Source organism: Myotis myotis, unplaced genomic scaffold (genome assembly GCF_014108235.1).
Source record: "Myotis myotis isolate mMyoMyo1 unplaced genomic scaffold, mMyoMyo1.p scaffold_m19_p_2, whole genome shotgun sequence".
NCBI lineage: Eukaryota > Metazoa > Chordata > Mammalia > Chiroptera > Vespertilionidae > Myotis > Myotis myotis.
In genome coordinates, this window is record NW_023416324.1 from 142266232 (window position 1) to 142289802 (window position 23571).

A 23571-nucleotide genomic window follows, 5' to 3' on the forward strand; every position below is an offset into this window, starting at 1 on the left:
TGAGGTACATTCGACAGAACACTACCTGATCAGCATTATGAAGAACATTGTAAATAAGAAAAGGGTGAGGAACTGTAATAGCCACAAGGAGTCTAAAGGGAAATGACAACTAAATGAAATGTTGGATTTTGATGGGATCCTGGGACAGAAAAGGGAGAGAAGATGTGAATAAAGTATAATAATGCATCAGTATTGGCTCATTAACTGTGACAAATGTATCACATACTACTACTATAAGATGTTAACAGTAGGGAAACTGGGTGTGAAGTATGTGGGAACAACCTGTACTTCACAACAATGCTGTACATCTAAAACTGTTCTAAAATACCAAGTTTTTTTTTTTTTAATTAAAAGAAGAGAAAGAGATGTCATCAAAATATCCTATGAGGATTTACTATAAAACATGCCAGGTGAAGCAGGGTTCCTTCAAAGCAACCATGGGAGAAATTATGATAACTTAAAAAGAAAACAGTACACTGAACTTTCCATTAACCACGCCTGATGGGGAACAGATCTGAAGGCCAGGCGTAAGCCTTGTATCTGCAGGCTGTACCCAGGCCCAGGCATGCTGGGAGTGTCTCTGCAGAAAGATTCATTTCATGTACTTATTTTGCTGGTCAGCCAGGATTTTGGCTGATGACTTGGCATCAGAGAAGAGCTCACTGATCTCCTCAAGATGCTCTTTCTCGATGCTGTCCTTCCTGTTGATCTTAGCAAGCAAGTTGGCAAGTTGGCCGGGGTCAGCAGTTGCACCAAGTACCTCAAAGTGGTCTTGGTGCCGATCTCCCCCAGGTGATTCAGTGCCTCCTCACTTATGTTGATTCCCTCTATCTGAGCACGGATTTTAATGAATTGTTTCATTTCCTGCGGAGTGTACAGCATGGTTCAGATGACCATCATTCCGTCCAGAAGGTCGAGGAGGATGCCATGAGGAGAGGTGATACCCTCAGTACCCCTGATGACACAGTTGCCTCGGTTAGATGCAAAGATGACGATGGGGGCGATAGAAGACTCCAGGGCCTGGTGCAGGTAGGTGAAGCACTCACTGTCCAGCATGTGGACCTCATCAGCAAAGAGCACACCTGGGACCAGCTCAGCAATGCCCTGATCAATGTACTTGTTCACCGCCTTGTTAATCACCCCTCGAAGTTTGTCTGTGATTTCTGTCCTCTTTGGCTTCATTAACTGGCCCATCATAGACAGGATGTCTTGTCCCCCTGGGGCCTGGCGCTGGCCACATCCAAGTCATGCAAGGTCACATCCTGGATGATTTCTTTCTTCTTGGGCACATCCCCCACATCCTCCTTTGACAAGGGGACGTACTCTTCAGCTTCAAGGTCGAATTCTGTGGCATAGGTATCACATCTGCCCTGCCTCTTCACAGTTCTACTGTTGGCTTCAAAGTAAATCATTTCTCCAACCTCCACTAACTCTTTCTGCAAATTTTCAAAAATGCTGGGGTCCAGTTTCAGTTGTTTGGTTCTTTTGGCTGTTTTGAGTCCTATGATTACATGACTAATGGTTTTACCATACACTCCCATGGGGTTTCTGTCTCATACGGAGATAGTTCTGCGACTCCACCTTCATAAACCTCCTTGGTTTCCTTTATCCGCAGCCCAATGGCCCTGTGGAAGCTTTCCATCATCACTTCTGTCTTCTTGATCTCTGTAGAGTAAACTTCACTCCCACCATGGGGCAGAAAGGCACCTTACTTCCCAGCTCCTGAGCAATAGCGAGAGCTAGAGCTGTCTTGCCCAGTTCCAGGAGGTCCTGCCAACAAGACAGCTCTTCCAGCCATTTTCTTGCCTTTGGCTAATTCTCCTGTCACACCACCTGCCTCTCGCACATTCTCCTGGCCCAGGAGCCCTGAGGCTTCCTGCTTGGCCAAGCCACTCTCGTCCAGCCCCAGCCCCTTCATGTGACTGTGGGAGGCGAGGTGCTGCATCTTTGTGGTGCTCTTTACTTCCCCAATCTTCATCTTGTACAGGTCAGGTGCCAAGATGAGCATGGAAAACTAGGAGCGAGTAACCCACACCTGGAACCCCAGTTACCATCCCAATCTGTACTTCTTAATCCCTTTATCTTTTTCACCCAGCACCCTAACCCTCTCCCCTTTGGCAACCATTAGTCTGTTGTCTGTATCAATGAGTATGGTGAGTCTATTTCTGTTTTGTTTGTTTATATTGCTCCTTAGATTCCATATATAAGTGAAATCATATGGTATTTGTCTTTCTCTGACTGAGCTGCAAATGGGAAGATTTCATTCATTTTTGTGTGTGTGAACAAGTAATATTCCATTGTATATATGCACCATAGTTGTTTTTTTTTTTTAATCGACTCATCTATTGATGGGCACTGGGTCACTTCCACAGCTAGACTATTGTAAATAATGATGCAATAAACATGGGGGGGGGTGCATATAGCTTTCAAAATAGTGTTCTAGACTTCTTCTGATATATTCGTGGAAGTGGAATTGTTGGGTTGTAAATCAGTCCCATTTTTAATTTTTTTTAAACACCTCCGTATTGTTTTCCACCAGTCTGCATTCCCACCAATAGTGTACGAGGGTTCCTTTTTTCCACATCCTCGCCAACATTTGTTTGGTGATTTATTGGTGATAGCCATTCTGACAAGTGTGAGGTGATATTGCTTTGTGGTTTCAATTGCATTTCCCTGATGACTAGTGATGCTGAGTACCTTCGCAGGCACCTACTATTCATTTGTATGTCTTCTTTGGAAAGTATCTATTTAAGTCCTTGCCTTTTTTGAATTGGGTCATTTGTTTATTTGCTTATTGTGTTATATGAGTTTCTTGTGTATTTTAGTTATGAATCCCTTATTGAATGTGTGACTTGCAAATATTTCCTCCCATTCCATAGGTTGCCTTTTCATTTTGTTGTTGGTTTCTTTTGTTGTCTACAAACCTTTTAGTTTGATTTAGTCCCACTTGTTTGTTTGTTTGTTTTTTACCTTTGTTTTTGTTGTCAAATCCAAAAACTCACTTCCAAGACCAGTATCAAGAAGCTTATCTCTTATTTTTTCTTCTAGATGTTTTATAATTTCAGGCCTACACTCAAGTCTTTAATTCATTTTGAATTGGTTTTTATGTTTGATTAAGATAAAATCTGTAATTTGAATTTAAGAGATTAAACAACTAGATTCTAAATTTAATAAATTAATGTTAATTAATGACATGAGTAATGATATTCCTCCTTGCATATAAAGCCATTTTTAGACCTGTAAAAGTTCACACTAAAAGAAGGCTTTATAATTCTGCTTCAGAATTACTATTTCACCAAAAATAATTAAAACATTTGACAGTATAAAAAATATTTGAAACAATCATGTTTAGACATTGAAAAAGAAGCACCACTGGGCTAAATCCCTGAGACATGGGAAACCAGTGAACTATGTTCTACAATACCCCAGCTTTTTGCATGTAGGCAGTTTCCAGAAAAATGTTTGGTGGTCTGTCTCACTAAGTTTGGAAACAGAAATTAGAGCTTGTGAAGATAAAATCATTTAGAATTTGTGGCGCAGAATACAGGGGAGGAATGAACTGCACTTAGAAAGAACACTGAAAAATTTAAAAAAGAATAACCTTGAGGCATTGGTAGAATATTATATGTGCATATATTAAAGGAAACTCCCATAATCTAAGAAAAGAACCACTGGCAGGCTGATCATTAGTCAAAGCTAATACAAGCTGGAAGTAGTTAGTGTTCTTATTGATCATAGTAGAAAGGACTTATCGTATAAAAAAATAAAATAAAACACTGGGTAGACATGTCACAACTTAACAACTGGGGTTGAATTAGTCCCAGAGGGAAAGTCTATGTTGGACCTGTTCAAACAAAGCTTAACATAGGCTTGAATGGATCAAGCTCTCACAAGTTACATATCTATGTACCAATACAAAATCCAACACTCTTTAAAATAATTCAACAAAATTCAGAAACAAACAACATAAAATTAATAATGATCAAGCATCTAATAAAGCATTATCAGGCATGTAAGAAGCAAAAATATATCAACCAGGCCAGGGGAAAATTCAAGCAAATAGAAACAGACCTCAAAATAGCAGAGATGGTGAAGCTTATAGATTTGGGCATTAAAACAGCTCTTACAAATATTGTAAACATGATCTAGGATGTAAATGAAAATATAAACCTACAAAGAAAAACTGAAGATGTTTCCCCTGGAAGAACAGAAAATCCAAACGGTGGTGAAGGTCAGGGGGTGGGGACCAGGGGCAGGCTAACAGGAATTAATGAGGTAAAAAAGGGAACATATGTAATACTTTCAACAATAAAGATTTAAAATAAAGAGAGAATCCAATTGAAACTTTAGAGATGAAAACTGTAATAAATATGCAGTATGGGATTAAAACAGATTAAACACTGAAAAAGAAAAGGGAACTGAAAGATAAAGTAATGGAACCCATTCAAATGAAGCACAAAGAGAAATAAGACTGAAAAGCAAATATAACTATGAAAAATATCAAATGGCCTACACATGTAATTGAAGTCGCTGAAGGCGCAGGGGTGGACAAAATTATATTTAAAGAAATAATGCCTAAATTATTTGAAAATTGATGAAAAGCAGTAACTATACAGATCCAAAACGCATAACAAGCCCTAAGGTAAAATATTAATAATAATAAATTAATTAAACAAACAAAACCAGATAAATATTTGTCCAAAAAATAGTTAAACACCAAAAATAAAAAGAAAATCTTAAAAACAAAGTGCAGAAAAAAGACATTGTATATGGAAGACAAAAATAAGAATCACAAAAGCAACCTTATTTTCAGAGTCAGGGCAAACTAGAAGACAATCAACAACATCTATCAAATACTGAAAGTAAAGAAATATCAATCTATAATTCTATTTCTAGCAAAATATCATACAGACATGAATACAGCATGAAGATTTCTTTTCTCCTCTGAAGAAGTGCAGATATTAAAAAATAATAATAATAAAGAAAATTTAAAGGGAGTTTTTTGAGCAGAAGGAAAATGATGCCAGTGAGAAATTTGGACCTCCACAAAGAAACAAATAGTGTTGGGGATGAAAAAAAAAATGTGAGTAAGTATAAAATAACTTTTCCTCATTTTAATCTATTTAAAGAATAACAAACATTTTAAATGAAAATACTCTATTAAGGGATTTAACTATATGGCAACAATGGCACAAATGATGGGAATGAGAAATTATAGTATTTTTAGGTCATGTCACATATGTAGCAGTATAGTATTATTTAAAGGTATGCAATGGTAAGTTAAAGGTGTATGTTTTAAATTCTCGATAAATCATCCAAAACATTAATAAAACAAAGAAGTATAGTTAAGAAGGCAATAGTGGACATAAGCAAAATCATAATTACAATCCAATTAATCCAAAAGAAGTAGAAAACATTGAAAAAGTAATATAGAATAAATAGAACGAATATAAAAAATACCAAGATAGCTATACTTAGAAATATCATACTGAATAAAAAAGCAAAGAAAACTATATTCACAGAAACCCACTTTTGGCTCAGTTGTTCTGGCCCAAATCTTATTATGTATAAAAATACTTAGAATATTGATTAATAGGTTCTATGGCTCAATTTCTTCTCAAGAGATATTTTATGGAATAGCTTTTGGGGTCCATCGTGTTCAAACTTTGTTGTCAATAATTTGTTTGAAGACATAAAAAATAAAAAAAGTGTGTCACATCATGCCAAGCTGAGTAGCTAATGACACATAGTCATGTATGATAGAGTCAAGACTAAAAATAACACTGGGCACCAACCAAACTGAAATATTATAAGAATAAAGAATTAAATTCTGAAATAGGTGCAGGGCAGGTGAAAACTGGCTTATCAGTAGAATATCATTAAAGAACTTGAGCCGTGCATTAAAAATTAACATTTGCCATGAATGTATAATCATGCCCAGAGTCAATTCCTGGAATAGGAAAGAATGGTGGTAGGAAATGGTGACATCTTAATATCTGTATTTTAGTTAATAGTGTCACATCAATATCAATTGCTTAATTTTGAATAATGCACTGTGACTATACAAAATGTAAAATCTTAGAAAAAGGGTGTTGTAGGGTACAAAAGAACTTCCTGTACTATAAAGGAATGGGCAAAAGTTGGTTTACAGTTGTTCATATGGAAATACAGTAATTAACTCTGTTTCTTGTATTCACAACTTATGCCCAGTCCTGTATTTACTACCATGCTATAACTCTAAAACTATTTAAAAATAAGAAGTTAAAAAAGGTAAAATGTATCAATAAAGCAGAGTGACATGTAAAACATCACAACAGTTATTTCACAATACAGACGTAAATTCTCCTTGGTAAAGGAGCAAGTAAGTTGAGGAATTGGTGAAGTTAATGGAGTACTTGGTATGCAGCCGGGTTTTAGATGGATTATTGCATTCTATTTTCACAATAACCATTATAGTTAACATATTATCCTCATGATTTTATAGATGAAATAAGTTAATTTCTCAGAGCAGTAAGCTGCAAATCTGGGATATAAAACACAGTTTATCTATAATAATAAGAGGGTAATATGCCAATTAGACCATACGTCCTTCCTGATCAAGCCTGGGCAGAAGAAAAGCCAGCCCAGGTCCCGGTGCCTGTGGGTGGCCTGAGGGAAGCTAGCCTGGGTCCCAGGTGCCTGCAGGTGGCTGGAGGGAAGCCAGCCCAGATCCCAGGTGCTTGTGGGCAACCCAAGGGAAGCCAGCCCAGGTTCCAGGTGCCTGCAGGTGACTGGAGAAGGGAAGTAGCCTGGGTCCTGGGTGCCTGCTGGCAGCCAGAAGAGGGAAGCCTGGGTCCCAGGTGCCGGAAGGAAGCCAATGCCAGCAGCTGGTGGAAGAAAGGCCTACTCTTGCATGAATTTTCGTGCATCATGCCTCTAGTCTCTCTCTATATATATAAGCCTAATCAGACATTATGACAAGTCAACCGAACCACCAGTTGACCAGTTGCTGTGACATGCACTGACCACCAGGGGACAGACGCTCAATGCAGGAACTGCCCCCTGGTGGTCAGTGTGCTCCCACAGCCAACCTCCCACAGCCAGGCAACCTCCCACAGTCCCTCCTTCCAGCCAGCCAACCTCCCGAGGTCCCTCCCAGCTGCTGGCTGGCCCCAATCGGCCATGATTCTCTGGCCAGGCTGAGGAACCCCACCCATGCATGAATTCGTGCACCAGGCCTCTAGTAGAGCTATAAAGACCAAGATTTTCCCCCAACATGGTAGCCTCTAGTGTTACAATTTGTCTTCTGCACTCTCCTCAAGTTTTATTTTCATTTATGATAATTTTAAGATGGGTATTAAAAAGTAGAGTGCATTAGGAGGATAATCAGAATAATAAGGGGGTAAAGAAACAGTGAGGTTTATCCCAAAATAAAAAGAAGAAAAAGAGCCCCAGATTCCTGACTCAGTTGGAGCATTAACCTATACACCAAATGGTTGCAGGTTCTGTCCCCAGTCAGGGCATGTGTAGGAGGCAAAAGATCTCTCTCTCTCTCACTCTCTCTCTACCTCTCACTCTCTCCCACCCTCTCTCTCTCTCTCTTCCCACCCTCTCCCTTCCTCTCTCTCTTGAAAAATCAATTAATGTTTTTAAAAAGTAGGTACATGAATATATGATAATTACTATTGATAAGCAAGGCTTTCATTTTTTCAGAAAGGATCCATACAGATTTTATGAGAGGGGTGCATATTTTATGTTAAGGGAAAATATGCTTTTGCATTAGGTCATTTAATAAAATGAGCTTCTTTATAAAATCTTGCTTATGTAATGGTATTATTTAAGTATAGGCAGGATGTGTTGTTCCCCAGGGAGGTCTATCATTTTCAGAAGAAATAATTCATGCAAAGACATGATGGTATAAATTGCACTGAATATTCAGGAAATAGAAAATACTAATGGATAGCAGGATTACATATTCTGGTACCAGTGGAAATTGCTCAGATATTTTGCTGTCACAATAAAAGGCTGATAAATATATTGCCATTCTAACTAAATTCTGTTATTCTAACTTGGAGTGTTGTTACAGATCTGCTAAGTAGTCACTTGAAATATTTTTACAAAATTTGGTGATAGGACTGTAAAATCCAAATTAAGGCGTAGTTTCAGCTAGTTCCCTTGCAAAAGAATGAAGGATAAAAGCAGTACAATAAAAATTAAGCACTTATTGTATACCAACTGTTATGCTTGATATATTTTATATAATCTATGAATTCTGATTTTTACATAATAAAAATGTAAATTTCTACATAAATGCATAACAGCACACATAAACTCTACCTTGTCATCAATACAATTTTTTCAATACTATTTACTGGAGATGTTTTCATTAGAAAATTTAGCATTCTAATAAATTGTATGAATATATACCAGCAAATGAAAGCATAATATTCTGCATACTATTTTGCATCTTGACTTTTAATTTAATAAAAGAAAAACCATGGAATCTCTTGGATACAGCTTCAAGAATAAACTTTTTTTCCTCTTTTTTAAAAAAAAAAAGAAAGAAAGAAAAACCATGTGAAGTTAGAAAATCCTCACAACAACAATATAAGGTAAGTATATACCTTATCTACCTCCCTTGGCAAATGGAGAACATCAAATGTTTGGAACTGAGGTGTAAAGTAACTTGCCCAAGGTCACAGCTAGTAAGTGGCAGGCTAGGGTTTGAGAACTAGCAATCTTGACTTCAGAGACTGTGCTCTTAGCGCTTCATCATAATGTCTTAGGGATTTTTCTTCATCCAAAATAATTGTAGCTTTAAACATTGTTTTTAAAGGCCATGTGACCTCAGAGAAACATAAAGAATCCTTTTGCAAGTAATTAAATGAGCATTTAGCATTATTGTCAGCATTCCTATGGTAGAGTGGTAGGAATAATGAGATACCATCCAAGAAGCTTATCAAGTTACCTTCCTAACTTAGTTAAAATTGTTTTTAGTTAACTCTAACTTCTAACTTAGTTAAATTGTTGAGGCAAGCTCTCTCCATACACTTTATGAAAATAACTACGTTGAACAAAAAGTCTCTCCAGTTGTACAACTGGGATAGTGGGTCAGAATGCCCTTGCTGTTGGGTGTGATTTCTTTTCTTTTTGTTGTCATAGTAGTTATCACAATCACCTCTTCCAGGCAATATGAAAAGTCTGTTTCAATTTAATCCCATTGGCAGACTGTTCTCTTTCCCTTCAGATGAGGTCTTTAAAGCAAAATCCTAGCTATATAGTGAGAAATTGTAGTGAAAACTATCTTAAACATCAGGGTATTTTTGCTACTTGAAGGCTTTAAGGAGACAAGAGATGCTTATGCATGGCTCCATTAAAATATTTTGTCAAACATTTAAAAAAATAAATCCCAACTTACCTCTTTCATCTCAATAATACCTACCATACCAATTCTCTTTGTTCGTATAATATAATGTAGTTTATGTTCCTTTTCCTCTGAAAAAATGATAATGACTCAAAGGGTACCTTAGGAATCAGTTATGGTAAAGAAAATAAAGCTTTATGCATAATATCATAGTTCTATAATGCATATTGCTAAGGCTGACTATTCTCACAAAGCCTAGTCGATTCCCTTTCCTGTCTTCTCCCGAGATGAAAAGATTGGTAGGCATTTCACAGAGGAGCAGAGGAAAGAGAACATTTTTCCAACTGTCACTATCTACGTCTTACTTAATTACTACCATTTTAATAAGGGAATGCAAGTTATTCTTTAAATTGAAATTTTAAAATTTTGTATCTTATACTAAAACCCTTGAAATGCTGACTTTTAAAAGGTTTTACCCTTTCTCTGCATTCTGTAATATTCCTTCTCTGAACATATATTACTTTTTCTAGTGAGAAACAAGCACCACCTCACAAATATTTTAAAGTGATTTTTTTAAGTCTTATGTCCCATAGTTAATAAATAATTCCTAAAATGTATATTTTTGCCAAGTAAACTGCTATGTAATCTCTCATAAGCACAGTTATGTTTTCATTCTTATATTAAATTTAGTACATATAATCCATAAGTATAGTTCAAAGCTAGAAAAAAAATGATAATTTTGTTGTTATTTTTGAAATGTTCCAATAATAGAAGCTATTACTTTGGAAGATATAGTACTATTTTTCTACTTCTATTATGGTTGGGTATTACCTTGCCTGTTTATAGCAGATGAATATTATAGAGGAAAAAGAATACTTAAGAAATTTCTCATAAGTTAAGAAAATTATCCAATTCTTAAGTGTTTTTGAACTTTCTGAGTGCTAACATTTTTGTGTGAATTTTAAGATAATGGATAAAATACATATTAATGATACACTTTCCCTTTTGAAAGACTTTAATCTCTAAAAGGGAAATAAGACTTGCAGAGAAATGACATTTTACCAAAAAGCTTGATCTTTTGTGACATGTCATCTAACTCTCATAGTGGGTATAATTTACCAAATTGGTTTGAAGTCATTTCAGGAAAGTATAGGAGTCATGGTCTGCATTACTGATAGATTTGTCCAAGTACTTGATAGTCCATTAGGAGAATAATTTATCTGAAAGCAAGCAGACCAATACCCACACAGTCCTCCGAACACAACCAATTTAAGAAGCAACCAGACAGCTGTTACTTACTTAGGCTTTACCTATGACCACATAAAATGTCTCAGGTCCTCACTTCTAACAAGATTATATTTGCTACTTTAAAAACTGCTATTTTATCTTGAATAGATGAATGTCACATATTCTGTAATTGGGAAGCAGCTGAAGAATATCCAGTTCAGTGGGAAAGGGTGTGAAGGGGAAGAGGAAGAACTGCAGCACAAATAGGAATATTTGAACTAATGTATCAAAATTGCCTGAAAAACCTTAGGTGCTATTTTGTATCTTAATTACAATATTCTAAAATATCTGTGCCTTCTCTTTTTTCCTACTCCCCTATCTTCCAATTTCCCTGGGGATCTCACATAGAGACTCAAGTGTTTGCATTTATAATATCTCATCGTCACACTCCAGGAAGCCCTAAAAGTATCCTCAATCATACCTGTGACTTATTTTGTATAAAGTGCCAAAATATGCATTTCAGGCTCAATGGTGACTAGATCCTTCAGAAACAATATAAATACCCTCAAATTTCATATTTAGCTTTTGAATTAAAATTTTCAAAAGCATTCATAATTATTTATTTTTCATCTTTATGAACTAATTAGACTCTTTTTCAAATTAATAGTCCCTAGCTCTATATCTTATAATCTTCATAGTACATGTATTTATGGACTCAATTCCCACAGTTCCTCTTCAGGTAATCTCAAATGGCTGGATTACTTCCTGTTGACTGAATCCTGGGCTGCTGTGTTGCACAATTCCATCAGGTACGTTCATGTAAGCTATGTGAATGATGTCCCCTGAAATTTTACAAGGCATAATTTTTCTCATGAACTACAATGGAAATATGCTTCTGTCATTTATACACTTAAGTAGCTGACTAGACCTATCACACCTGTTTCATTGTTGTTCCTTTGCTTCCATTATTTGTTCTGTGCCAGTAACCCCACTCACAATCTGTAGACTATCTAAATGAGGTTAAATTATGTTTATATTTGAACTAGTGGCTCAGTGCACGAATTCATGCACATTGAAATAAAATTAATTAGAAGAAATATTTTTAATATGATATTTGCCCTTTCTCTATAAGAGAAGTGTCAACCAAATTCATGATCGACAATGACAGGTTGAAACACTTGTGTGCAATTGGTGCCAGCAACCTAGCCTTTTCTATTTATAGAATAAACTTGCTTAATTAGACCTGCTTTCTGATTTAGCTCAACTTTTTCCAGGCCAGTGAGGCACCCCAACTTCCCTTTCAGGTAATTGTCAGCAACACAGCAGTAAATATCAACACGAAGCAGATTATCATTGTAGATCACACAGGGAAAACAAAGCATAAAATATTTAACTGCATTAGTCTTTAACTATATTCTGTGCAGTGAGAAAACCTGAAGTCATTTTCAAGGTCCACCATTTCTTACTTCTTTTCAGTCAGGTCAAGTTTCTAAGTTTTCTATATCTCCGTTTCCTGGCTAATGAAAAGAAAATAGGATTCCACCAAGTCTCCTATCTACCTACTGTAGGACTTCTGTGAGGATCAAATAAGATGAGGCATGGGAAAATGCTTCACAGATATTTGGTTAAAGTGTAAAATGTTTCCACCTGGCTGGCTATAAGTAAGTCATGTTCCTGGACTGAAGAAACTCCAAGAAGGCTCGTTGCTAGGGAGAGGAAGCCAGGTGTTGCTACATGACGTCATTACCTGGTGCCCACAGCCACCATCTCCTGGCTGGGTTGGGCTGTGGGCCACATTTTGCACCATGAGGTCTCAGCAGTGCCAGCTGCTATTTGGTAGGCTATTGCTCCAGGGTGGTGGTGGGGCCTGTGTCCCACTTGAGGGAAGCCGAGTGTTGCTTTGTGGGCACCAGGTTGGCAGTGCCATTTCTCTGTAAATGGCCAGTGCACATCACAGCAGCTCCTGCGCTGAGTATCTGCTCACTGGTGGTCAGTGTGAGTCACAGCTACCGGTTGGATGGACACTAGCATATTAGCCTTTTATATATGTAGATGCCTAATTTGAAGATTACCACATCTGTGATCCCACCTGATAAAGTTGAAGTTGATATGCCCTCCTCTGGCCTTTTGTTCTTATGAGAGGCCAGCATTTCTTCTGTTTCCATGTGTGTGTTTGTGTGTATGTGTTTCTGTGTGTGTGTGTGTGTGTGTGTGTGTGTGTTTGCTTTTCCTGCTTTAGAATAACAAATTAAAGACAGAAATCATGACCTGTTAATCTTTGAATAATTATGGCCTAGTGTCTGCTACATTAGTGGGCTAAAAATTATTTGCTTAATTGATTTCAATAAACTGAGAATTTGTACAGAACTCAAGGAAGTACATCAAAAGACCTATTCGATTTTAGGCTTAAGAAGAAAATACCCAAAACGACCTACCTAAAATTTCATTTTTAAATATTGTTCTGACTTTAGAAAAAGGCAAACTCTGTTTCATATGTTTTATTGAAGTCACTCCTCGCACAATGCCAAGTACAGAATTACCAGACTCATAAACAGGTTCCCTGGAGCAATGCCTTCCTATTTCCCAGCTTGATTATTAATCCAGTGGCCACAGCAATGCAAACTAAATCCACAGAATTCACATGATTCTCTTTTTCCATAATCCTTGTAAAGCCTAGGCCTGTTCCTTTTAATGTAAACTAAAATCTGCACATAAGAAATTCAGAACATTATCTTGAAGACCAAAAAATCCATCTTCCATTAAATGCAGTCTCTATTTTAAGCAATTCTCTATGATCAACTATAATAAATATAGCTACCAATTTTATATTGTACACAGGAATTTCACCATGGTAAAGACAAATATATCAATTAACTGCTATTTTTTAAAATTCTTTATTGATTAAAGTATTACATATGTCTTCTTTTCCCCCATTGACCTCTCCCCATGCACTCCACCCCCCTAGCACAGGCACTCACCCCCCTACTGTGTGTGTCCATTGGTTATGCTTATATGGATGCAAGTCCTTTGGTTGATCCCTTACACATTTTGAAATAAATCATGCCAAGGTTTAGAGTAGTTCTAAGAAAAAAATATGTTATTCAAATAGCTAATTGATCTTTAATTATTAGACATACAGAAAGATCTTAGCATGCCATATGGGTACCCTTTAGGCAGCCAGCTCCTCAAAGCAGATACATGGAGAAATGTATACAATAAAGAGAAAACCCATTCTGAAATGTGAGTAAATTTAATATACTTATTGAGAACTTATAATATGCCATAGTTAATTTAACAGATGTTTATTGAGAACCTATGACATGCCATACTCCCTTAGAGAACTGCAATTAAAAGTAAGGAAACTAACAAAATCTCTTACTTCATGGAACTTATAGTAGGAAGAGAAATTACTCCTGGAGAAATAGATCAGGAATTGGTTATAAAATGGGCTTTATGTCACATGTAATTCTGTTCCTTCTAAGCCAAACACAGTCCCATGTTTTCAGTGTCTGTGTTTTCTGGGGTGACAACACTATATATCTGGTTGTGCTGTTCCAACTGCAGCCTTAGTTTATACCTCAGCATGTGACAGTGTGTGAAGGAAATGCCAGGAGACCCCGATAGATTGTGTATACACTGAAAGCCAACTTCAACAATTTGAAGCTGATCTGGCAAGAGATCCTTCCCTAAGGACCCCTTCTAACATCTGATCATGCAGTTTTCTAGATCCTGCACCTTTTCACACTGAAAATGCAAACTTTCTGTCAAACAATAGTGTTAAATAATCAGCATCTTTCCCCAGCCAACACTTACTTGTATAGCAGAAGATGCCAATGAATCTCCCAAAGCTGAGTATCAGCCAAACCATTTCCAAAGAAAACAGGGATGTTAACCCTTATAATTCATTATCTCTTATCTACACTAATAAAAGACAAACATGCAAATTGACTGTGCCTTCACTATGCCTTAAGCCATGCCCACCAGCCAATCAGAGCGACTATATGCAAATTAACCCAACCAAGATGGCGGCCGGCAGCCGCAGAGCTGGAGCAAGCAGGAGGCTTGGTTGCCCCAATGATGGAGGAAGCCAACTTCCCGCCTGCAGCGGCAGGCTCTGAGTTCAACTCAAAGCAACAAAGTTTCAATTATAGAAGATAAATAAACCCCAGATAACTGCTTTCAGCTGGCCTTGGCCACAGAGCTGGAGCAAGCAGGTGGCTTCCCTCCCGCCTGCCCTGGCCAGCTCTGAGCTCCTCTCAAAGCTACAAAGTTTCAATTATAGAAGGTAAATAAATCCCAGAATAAAAAGAAAAAAAGGAGAGTCTGGGAGCTTCTGTCACCAGGGGGGGCTTGGCCAGCCTGAAAATGGCCCTCAGCCCCTCACCCAGACTGGCCAGGCATCCCAGTGGGGACCCCCCCACCCTAAAGGGAGTGTGGCCAGCCTGAAAACAGCCATCAGTCCCTAACCCAGGCTGGCCAGGCACCCCAGTGGGTACTCCCACCCTGAAGGAGGTGTGACCAGCTGCAAACACCCATCAGCCCCTCACCCAGGCTGGCTAGGCACCCCAGCAGGTCCCTCACCCTGATCGGGGACACCCTTCAGGGCAAACAAGCCAGCCCCACCCATGCACCAGGCCTCTATCCTATATAACAAAAGGGTAATATGCAAATTGACCCTAACAGCAGAATGACTGGGGATGACTGGTCACTATGACACTCACTGACCACAAGGAGGCAGACGCTCAATGCAGGAGCTGCCCCCTGGTGGTCAGTGTGCTTTCACAGGGGGAGCTCTGCTCAGTCACAAGCCAGGCTGACAGCTGTTAGGACAGCGTTGGTGGTGGGAGCTTCTCCCGCCTCCTCAGCAGTGCTAAGGATGTCTGACTGCAGCTTAGGCCTGCTCCCTGCTGGCAAGTGGACATCCCCCGAGGGCTCCCGGGCTGCCAGAGGGATGTCTGATTGCCAGCTTAGGCCCAATCTCCCAGGGAGTGGGCCTAAGCCAGCAGGTGGTCATCCCTCGAGGGGTCACAGACTGCGAGAGGGCACAGGCTGGACTGAGGGACCCTCCCCTCCGAGTGCACAAATTTTTGTGCACCGGGCCTCTTGTGTTAAATAAATACGAAAGAAGTTAGGAGAGATGGGTTATCTGGGGATTCAGATTTAAAGATACCTTCATTAAAAGACAAAAACTACTTGGGTTTTAATTTCACTAAAAAAAAAACAATCCAACAACTTTCTTAACAATATCCATATTGAAATTGCTTCAGGGTCTGTTTCTACATATAAAACCAAGGGGGGAGGAGTTTCAAAGAGTGTGGGCTAAATTGATTTTAACTGTTTCTGAAGACAATGAAATATTGAAAGATTTGTTGATGTGACATACAGTAAATGAAAGTGGGGACAAAGACCAAAGACAAGAATATTGTTCCAGGAGTTTGCATGACTGTTTAAACCTTCTGTGTCTCAGAATCCCTTGTTATCTACCCTTTGGAATATAGTTAGGACTAGAGATATAATTATCTTGATCTTCCCAGAAATTTTTCTCTCTCTTATTAGGATTTCATCTCTTAAAGTAACACTATCTATTAGAAATATAATGTAAGCCATAAATATATTTTTAAGTATTCTAGTAACCATGATAAAAAGTAACAGAAATTTAATTTAAAATTTAATATTTTAAATTTATATTTTATATAACACAATTTATCTAAAATATTCTCATTTCAACAAGCATTCATTATTTTTAAAAATTGAATATTTTTATATTGCCTTATCAAATTCTGGTGTCAATTTTATACTTACAGCTCATCTAAATCCATACTAGTGACTAGTGCCTACTATATTAGATAATACAGTGTTATGGGGTGAGACCATATCTGTGTCACTGGTTGGTACTGTGTACTGGACATGTTTGCATGCATATCAGGGTCTAAAAATAGTATATTATTATAATGAGAAATACTTATAAACCAGTATCCAATTTAGAAACAAGTGGTAAATAACCAGATCATTCCACAGTATGTAAAAGTATTGATTCATACTCCAATAGTAAGCAATTGACTCCCAACTTACTGGTTGAGGAAGCCTAATATTTATAAACATTAAGAATTGATTAGTAAAAATACATTTTAAAAAATAGTTCTCAATTTTCTTTACTCTTTTATGTAATATACAAACATTGAGGCAACACATGTAAAAGTTTCAGAACTTCATTCATCAACAAGAACTAAAAATGAAGTTAAATAAAGTATTCAACATTTTCACAATTTTAGTTGCTTAAAGCAGATATATCAAGTTTTGGGACCTCTCTTCTAATATTCAGGATTTATCTTTTTCAGAACTTTCTTCTAAAAGAAGTTTGCTTTCTTTTACATGCACTCAAATCCTCCCAGCCTCATCATCCTGTGGCTGTAAATGATTAGTTATAAATGGATTTCCTGGCTCTTGCTCATATTTGCTCATGCTAGAGTTTGGTTTCCTGAAAATTCTCTTTTAAAAGTTTTTTCATGAGTCACAAGCTATGTCTCAGTTGGTGTTTAAAAAACATCATGAAGCCTCTGTTACCAGCTTCCCTCTTGGGGGTCTTGCTATTCTGGACTGTTTTAAGGCAACTTTCCTCTTTGGTGAGCCTACCTAGAGGATATATTTAGCAGTTTAATTTAGCAGCATATTTAGTGTACTCCAGCTGTCAACCAGGCAAATAAATCCTCCAGAATGGCTTTCCTGGTAACTTACATTGCCAAAACTACTTCTTCACAATGCAGAGAAAATTGTCCTGTCTCTAGTGCTTTAACCTTTTAACTGGCCTTGTGTCTCAGAGTTCCTGTCAAAATGACCAATTTAATTTCTGCTCTCAGCTTCTCTATCTATAGTGGGTCAGATCAGGCTCCTAGGGACACAGTTATCACAGACTCTCCTGCCTTCCATTTCCCATCGCCCCGCCTTCATCCTACTGTTGCATCAGTGCCAATGAGGGGGCCAACCTTGGAGCAGGCACTTAATATTTTAATGAATATTTATTTTTATTTTCAAGACTAGAGGCCCGATGCATGAAATTCATGCAAGAGTAGGCCTTCCTTCCCCCAGCTGCTGGCACCGGCTTCATTATGGCACCAGGGACCCAGGCTGGCTTCCCTCTGGCCACCCCAGGCACCCAGGACCTGGGCTTCCCTCTGGCCCCGGCTTCATCTGGAAGGATGTCCGGAAGGATGCCTGGTCTAATTAGCGTATTACTCTTTTATTATTATAGATTGCATTTTCATATTTTTATATAAGATAATATTTATTTAAAATTTGAGATTACTTTAGAATATTTTAAAACATAATTTTTCATGGTTGTGAAGATTTGTGTTTCTAAATAGAAACAGCTTTATTATTGAGTCTATCTATAAAACTAATAGAAATTTCTTGTACGAAAGAAATCAAACTATAAATATTTTTATAAAATTTCTTGAAATCTCTAACAGTGAAAATTTCTGCAGTGGTTTGTTGCAAATCCTTTCAAAATTCTTTGTTTATTCTCTTTTTCACAAATATCAAATGATACATGTTATATGACATATTTTCATATATATGTATAGGTATACATGCATATATAATATATCTACCTCAAAATTTTTATTAGATGCATAACATTGCACTGCATGTATTTACCATTAAAATTAATCAACTCTTATAGTCAAATAAATTGTTTCTTCTAATTGTTTTTATTACAAATTCACTTTTATATGAAAGTTGAAGTTTGTTTTAATTGTATCCTCTTGACAATTTCTCCAATGTAAAACCCTTTGCCAAAAGCTATCATATTACATTTATTTACTTATTTACTTTATATATATTGTTTGACAAAATGTTAAAAATAATACAAAGATTTTATCATTTAAATTGACAAGTTTAAAATGTGTTTATCCCCATTGATATCTTAAAAATATAAGAAAAGGCTTAAAAATAACAATAAATAAAAGTGTAGGGGTATTCTCAATAAACTAAAAATGAACTTTCAAAACTTTTGAGTAATATTATATATATCATACTCTTTATAATATTAATACTATAGTTTGACCATCTCTCAATATAGAAATATATAGGTCTATATGATTCTTTCCAATGACTTCATAGTATTTCACTTCATACATCTAGTATAACTTATCCCCTCATAAATAACTTTGAAAATGTTTCTAGTTTATATTCTATTAAATACTATATATATATATATATATATATATATATATATATATATCTTTATTGTTTTGGGTCAATATAACTATAAGATATAAATTTAGCAAGATGATTATATAAAGAGATCATCCTTTTTAAATTCTAATAGATATTGCAAAATATCTAAAAATTTACATACTTGCCAAAAATATATAAGAATATTTTTCTACATCAGAAAATTGAGAAATTATTAAAATTTTTCATGTTTGTCAAATACTACATAATGCCAATATTTACATTATTTAATTTTGAAATTCTTGAAATTCAAATAGAGATGTTATACTACATTAATTATATAATTTGCTTTATTTGTTCAGTATTTTGTTGGTGAAATTCAATCATATGATATACATCATGGTATTTCATTAATTTCCTTCTGTCATTCTACCCCATTGTTGCATTACAATCGGTGTAATGCATCCCCTGGTTGTTTTACTTTTGGGTAGATCCTGGTAAAAGGAGTTTTAGGGATAAAATAGGCAGAATTATGGAGTTTTAGAAATAAAGAAGGTCCATGAGGGAAGAAGACATAAGTGAGGGCTTGGAGCTGCCAAAAGGCATACATCCACAGGGCAAAAAAAGGTGCGTCACCGGATAAGGGGAGAGGAAGATATCCATTCACAGAAGATAGGGAAAGCCACAGGGTATGGGGAGAAAGGAAACAAACTTTGATGGAGGATAGTTTGTTTGGGGAAAATAATATCATATCCCCTCTATGCCCTCTTCCACCTCCACCCACCCCTACCTACAATCACCGTACTGTTGGCCAGGTCTTTCTCTTTTCCTTTTTGGCTCAGTCCCTCCATATCCCCCAACAGCTCCCACCAGAGCTGTTTGCCTACTCTGTTTTTTTTTTATTGATTTTTAAATGTTGTACACTATCTTATTACTACTTATATACAACAAATGTCTTCTCTCTTTGTTGCTAATATTTCACTTTTTAATTTCTAATTGTGAAAAACCTTTGTGTTTTTTTTTGTTATCTATTTCATTTAAAATTTTTATGATATTATTTGCCCCAAAGAAGTATTTACTTCACATGGAGTATGTTATGTGATAGAAATCCTATCTGATTGATTCATCTGGGAAAGCATAGGTCCAGTACCATCACTGAATAGGTATTCTTTCCCCATTGATCTCACTATCATATACTGAGTCTCCTTATGTTTGCATTGATTTGTTAATAAATTTCAATTCCATTCTTTTGCTGTATTCTCTTTATTATCACTTGTCAATACCTACTCTCAAATATCTGTTATATGACAGTTGATATATTTGATAACCCTATGTTAATACATCCTGTTTGTTATTTGGTTATATGATAATTTTTGTCTTTTAAGACAACCTCATCTTAATCTTTTCCTTTAAAAATATTTTGACTCTTTCATGACCTTTGCTAATTTTAAATTACTTTAGAATTAGAGTGTCAAGAGCCATAAAATAATTGTAGAATTTTGATTAGAATTTAACTGAAATTATCAAACTATAAATCAAGTAAGAAAAATTAATATCTTTAATGATGCATCATACCCCATGAACATAGATATATGCTTTTATTTCTCTTAGCTCTTTTGTAACTTTGCTCATTAAGATCTCACATGTTATTTGTCATATTAGAATTGTTTTTAAATTTTATTTTATATCTATATAATATAAAAGACTAATATGCAAATTGTCCCCTTGGGAGTTTGACCAGGAGATCAGGAGTTTGATTGCTCGCTATAACATGCGCTGAACACCATGGGGCAGCGCAGAAGAAAGGAGGGTCCTTGCAAGCAGCTGGAAGGCCCCGATCAACCCTGATCGCTTGCCAGGCCTACGGACCCAACCTGTGCACGAATTTCATGCACTGGGCCTCTAGTCTCATATCGTTATTATAGTTTACATATTTGTTAAGTTTTGGCTACACTTTAATTGAAGTAAAATATAATTTTTCAAATTAGATGTGAATATTTTTTTATGTTGCCATGCATGTTTTCAGTAATTTAATTGATCACCGTATGGATCATTTTTTCAAAAATTACATAGTCTGGTATTTATTGACTATTAGTGAAAAAGAGTTAATAATCAATTATGGAGACTTTGTTATGTTTTAGATAATAAATTCATTACTCAATTCATCTTGGCTAAATCTCATAAGATAAAAGTAATTATTTACATTTTAAATAGAATGAGAGAAGAAAGCAGAGGCAAGTAAAGTAACTAGTATAGAGTCAAACTCATAGCATATTATACCCAGAAGGTCAAATCCAGAACAATTTTATTCCAAAACCTTTGTCTTCCTCACATGCTGTAATCAACATGGGAGCAACATCATAACTTATAATACCAAAATTTTCTGTTGTATAAAAGACATTGCCCAAAATAAATTAATGCTTCCTTAAGTCTATAAATTCAATATTAATAAATTTTTGTGAAGTAAGAAATACTTATAATCATAGACATAGTCTATTTTTTGTGTTTGATTGCAGGAAAAATTGATAATGTACATAGAACATTTCTATATACAGTATAGACCTCTAGCTTGTTTGTAGAATATTTTTGTTGTTAGAAGGATTTAGAACCTAAATACTTTATTGCAATTAAAGACTTCTGTGATCTTTCTTTTTTAATATAATCAAAAATTCAAATGAGAATAAATTATCTTAGTAGGAATAATGAGGAAAGAAATAATTTTAAAGTAATCATACATGAGAAAAATAGCTAAAAATATGTCTATTATATTTAATTTAATGCCATTCATTAAGTTTAACACACTTTTTTCTTCTTCTTCTTCATTTAGTAGAAACTCAGAAAAAGTCACTATACATGTTGTTAAATGTGCCATTTGATAGACAGGATCAACCACAGAAACAAATCAATGATGTTGCCATAAATTTTGCTGGTTTTTATCTAATGTGATTTGTCATCTGTAACAATAAATTTATTTTCTTTGCTAGAGCTTATGGTCAAACATTAAAAGTGCTTAAAACTTAAATGGCTTATCAAATTTCTTATTAGGTAAATCACAGAGATTATAATGCATTTACTGAGGTAAGTGTTTGACAGCCAAAAAAATAAAACAACCCATAAAATTTCTTCTCAAGTTCATAAAAACCATAATGCTAAACAATAGCATTTTTCACAATACTGGTAAACTCTTTTCCCACTACTGAGTACACTATCAAGGGGTAGTTTTATTCCATTGGCACCAGGAAGCTCTAAAATAAAATGATTCTGTGTGCCTTAATCATTTCTTGGGACATTGTAATAGCACTTTGCCATCTGTATAGCAAACCAATACTATCTAAAACAGACATCTCAAATTAAAAAACCTGTGGGTCCTGGCCCATAACATAAATAAGGAAGCATCCAAGTGCGAGACAAAGGAGGCAACCTAGCCTATTGCACACTTCAGAGTCCCGTTTAAGGGGCGGCCAAAGTTCAATCTGATAGATTATCATCATGCAGAAATGTGGGTCCACTCCCCTCAGACCTTATCAATTCTCAAGAAAAAATGATACCCTAATTTTTTATAAAATGCTCGATTTTGAAAATGTTCTGGTGAACACATGTAATACCTTTATATATTGCTTATGCAGCCCATAAATGTATTATATTTTATATATAAGTTCTTTACATGAGAACAAAGTAGTGAAAACAAAGAGAAAATAAAAAGAAAGAAAAGAAAATACTTTCCAGTAGAGGAATTGGCCCCAATGATTAAATATTTGTAGTAAAAACTGACAAGAAAAAGGAGAAATCAATTTGTAATTATATTTTGGTGAATGTCAGAGTCTAATAATTCTGGCAGGTGCTACTCACTTACTGGACCCTTTTGAGGGGAGACAGAATAGCTCACTCCCCTGAGTCTCAATTTCCTTATTTGAAAAATGAGAATAATTACTAAAACTTCATGGGATTTATGAGATTGTTAAAATGAAATATTTATATCTAAAAGTAGCAACACATATGTCAGCTACAGAAGATAGACTTTATAGTTGTCAGTTTATTTTTCTCTTCCTTTTCTCATTTCATATTACCTTGGAGTATGGCTAGAATTGTGGAAGGTGGTTTATAAGAGAACTAGAGGCCTGATGCACGAAATTGGTGCCTGCCCCTCTCACAGTCCTGGAGCCCTCAGTGGATGTCCTACTGATGGCCACAGTCTGGCAACAGAGGCTCGGAGCAGGCGTCGTGTGTGTGTGTGTGTGTGTGTGTGTGTGTGTGTGTGTGTGAGTGTGTGTCTGCTGGGGGCCTGCCACCAGCCACACCATGGAGGCTTGGAGCAGGCGCCCCTCTGTGTTGATCTCTCAGGCTCCTGGCCTCCACTGAGTGTTTTTCTCTCCCTTGAGCTGTGGCTAGGGTGGGGTGCTGCCTGCAGGCTGCGCTTTCCTGCTCATGGATCACCGGATCACTGCAGAGACTGGGGGCAAGCCCTGCTGGGTGCTGCCTGTGGGGAACTTTCCTGCTCTGTGATCGCCATGGCGATCCCAGCAGCAGGTCCACCTGGAGGCCGGATGCCCTCCGCACTTCCCTGCTCTTGGATTGACATGGTGATCCCAGCAGCAGGTTCACCTGGGTGCCACCCGCCCTCCGCACTTACCTGCTCTGGGATCACCATGGCGATCCCAGCAGCAGGCCCACCTGGGGGCTGCCTGCCCTCCGCACTTGCCTGCTCTGGGATCGCAATGGGATCCCAACTGGCAGCGGGACTTAGGCGGCACACAGGGGTCTGGCGGGGCTTAGGTGCATGGGTCTTAGGCTGCACACGGGGGTCCCGGCTGGGGGTGGGGCTTAGGTGA

At 36.8% G+C, this 23571-nt stretch overlaps 1 pseudogene; it reads right to left on the reverse strand.

Moving 5' to 3' along the window:
* Positions 1–592: 592 nt before the first annotated feature.
* Positions 593–1978, reverse strand: LOC118675009 (annotated as a pseudogene).
* Positions 1979–23571: the final 21593 nt, after the last annotated feature.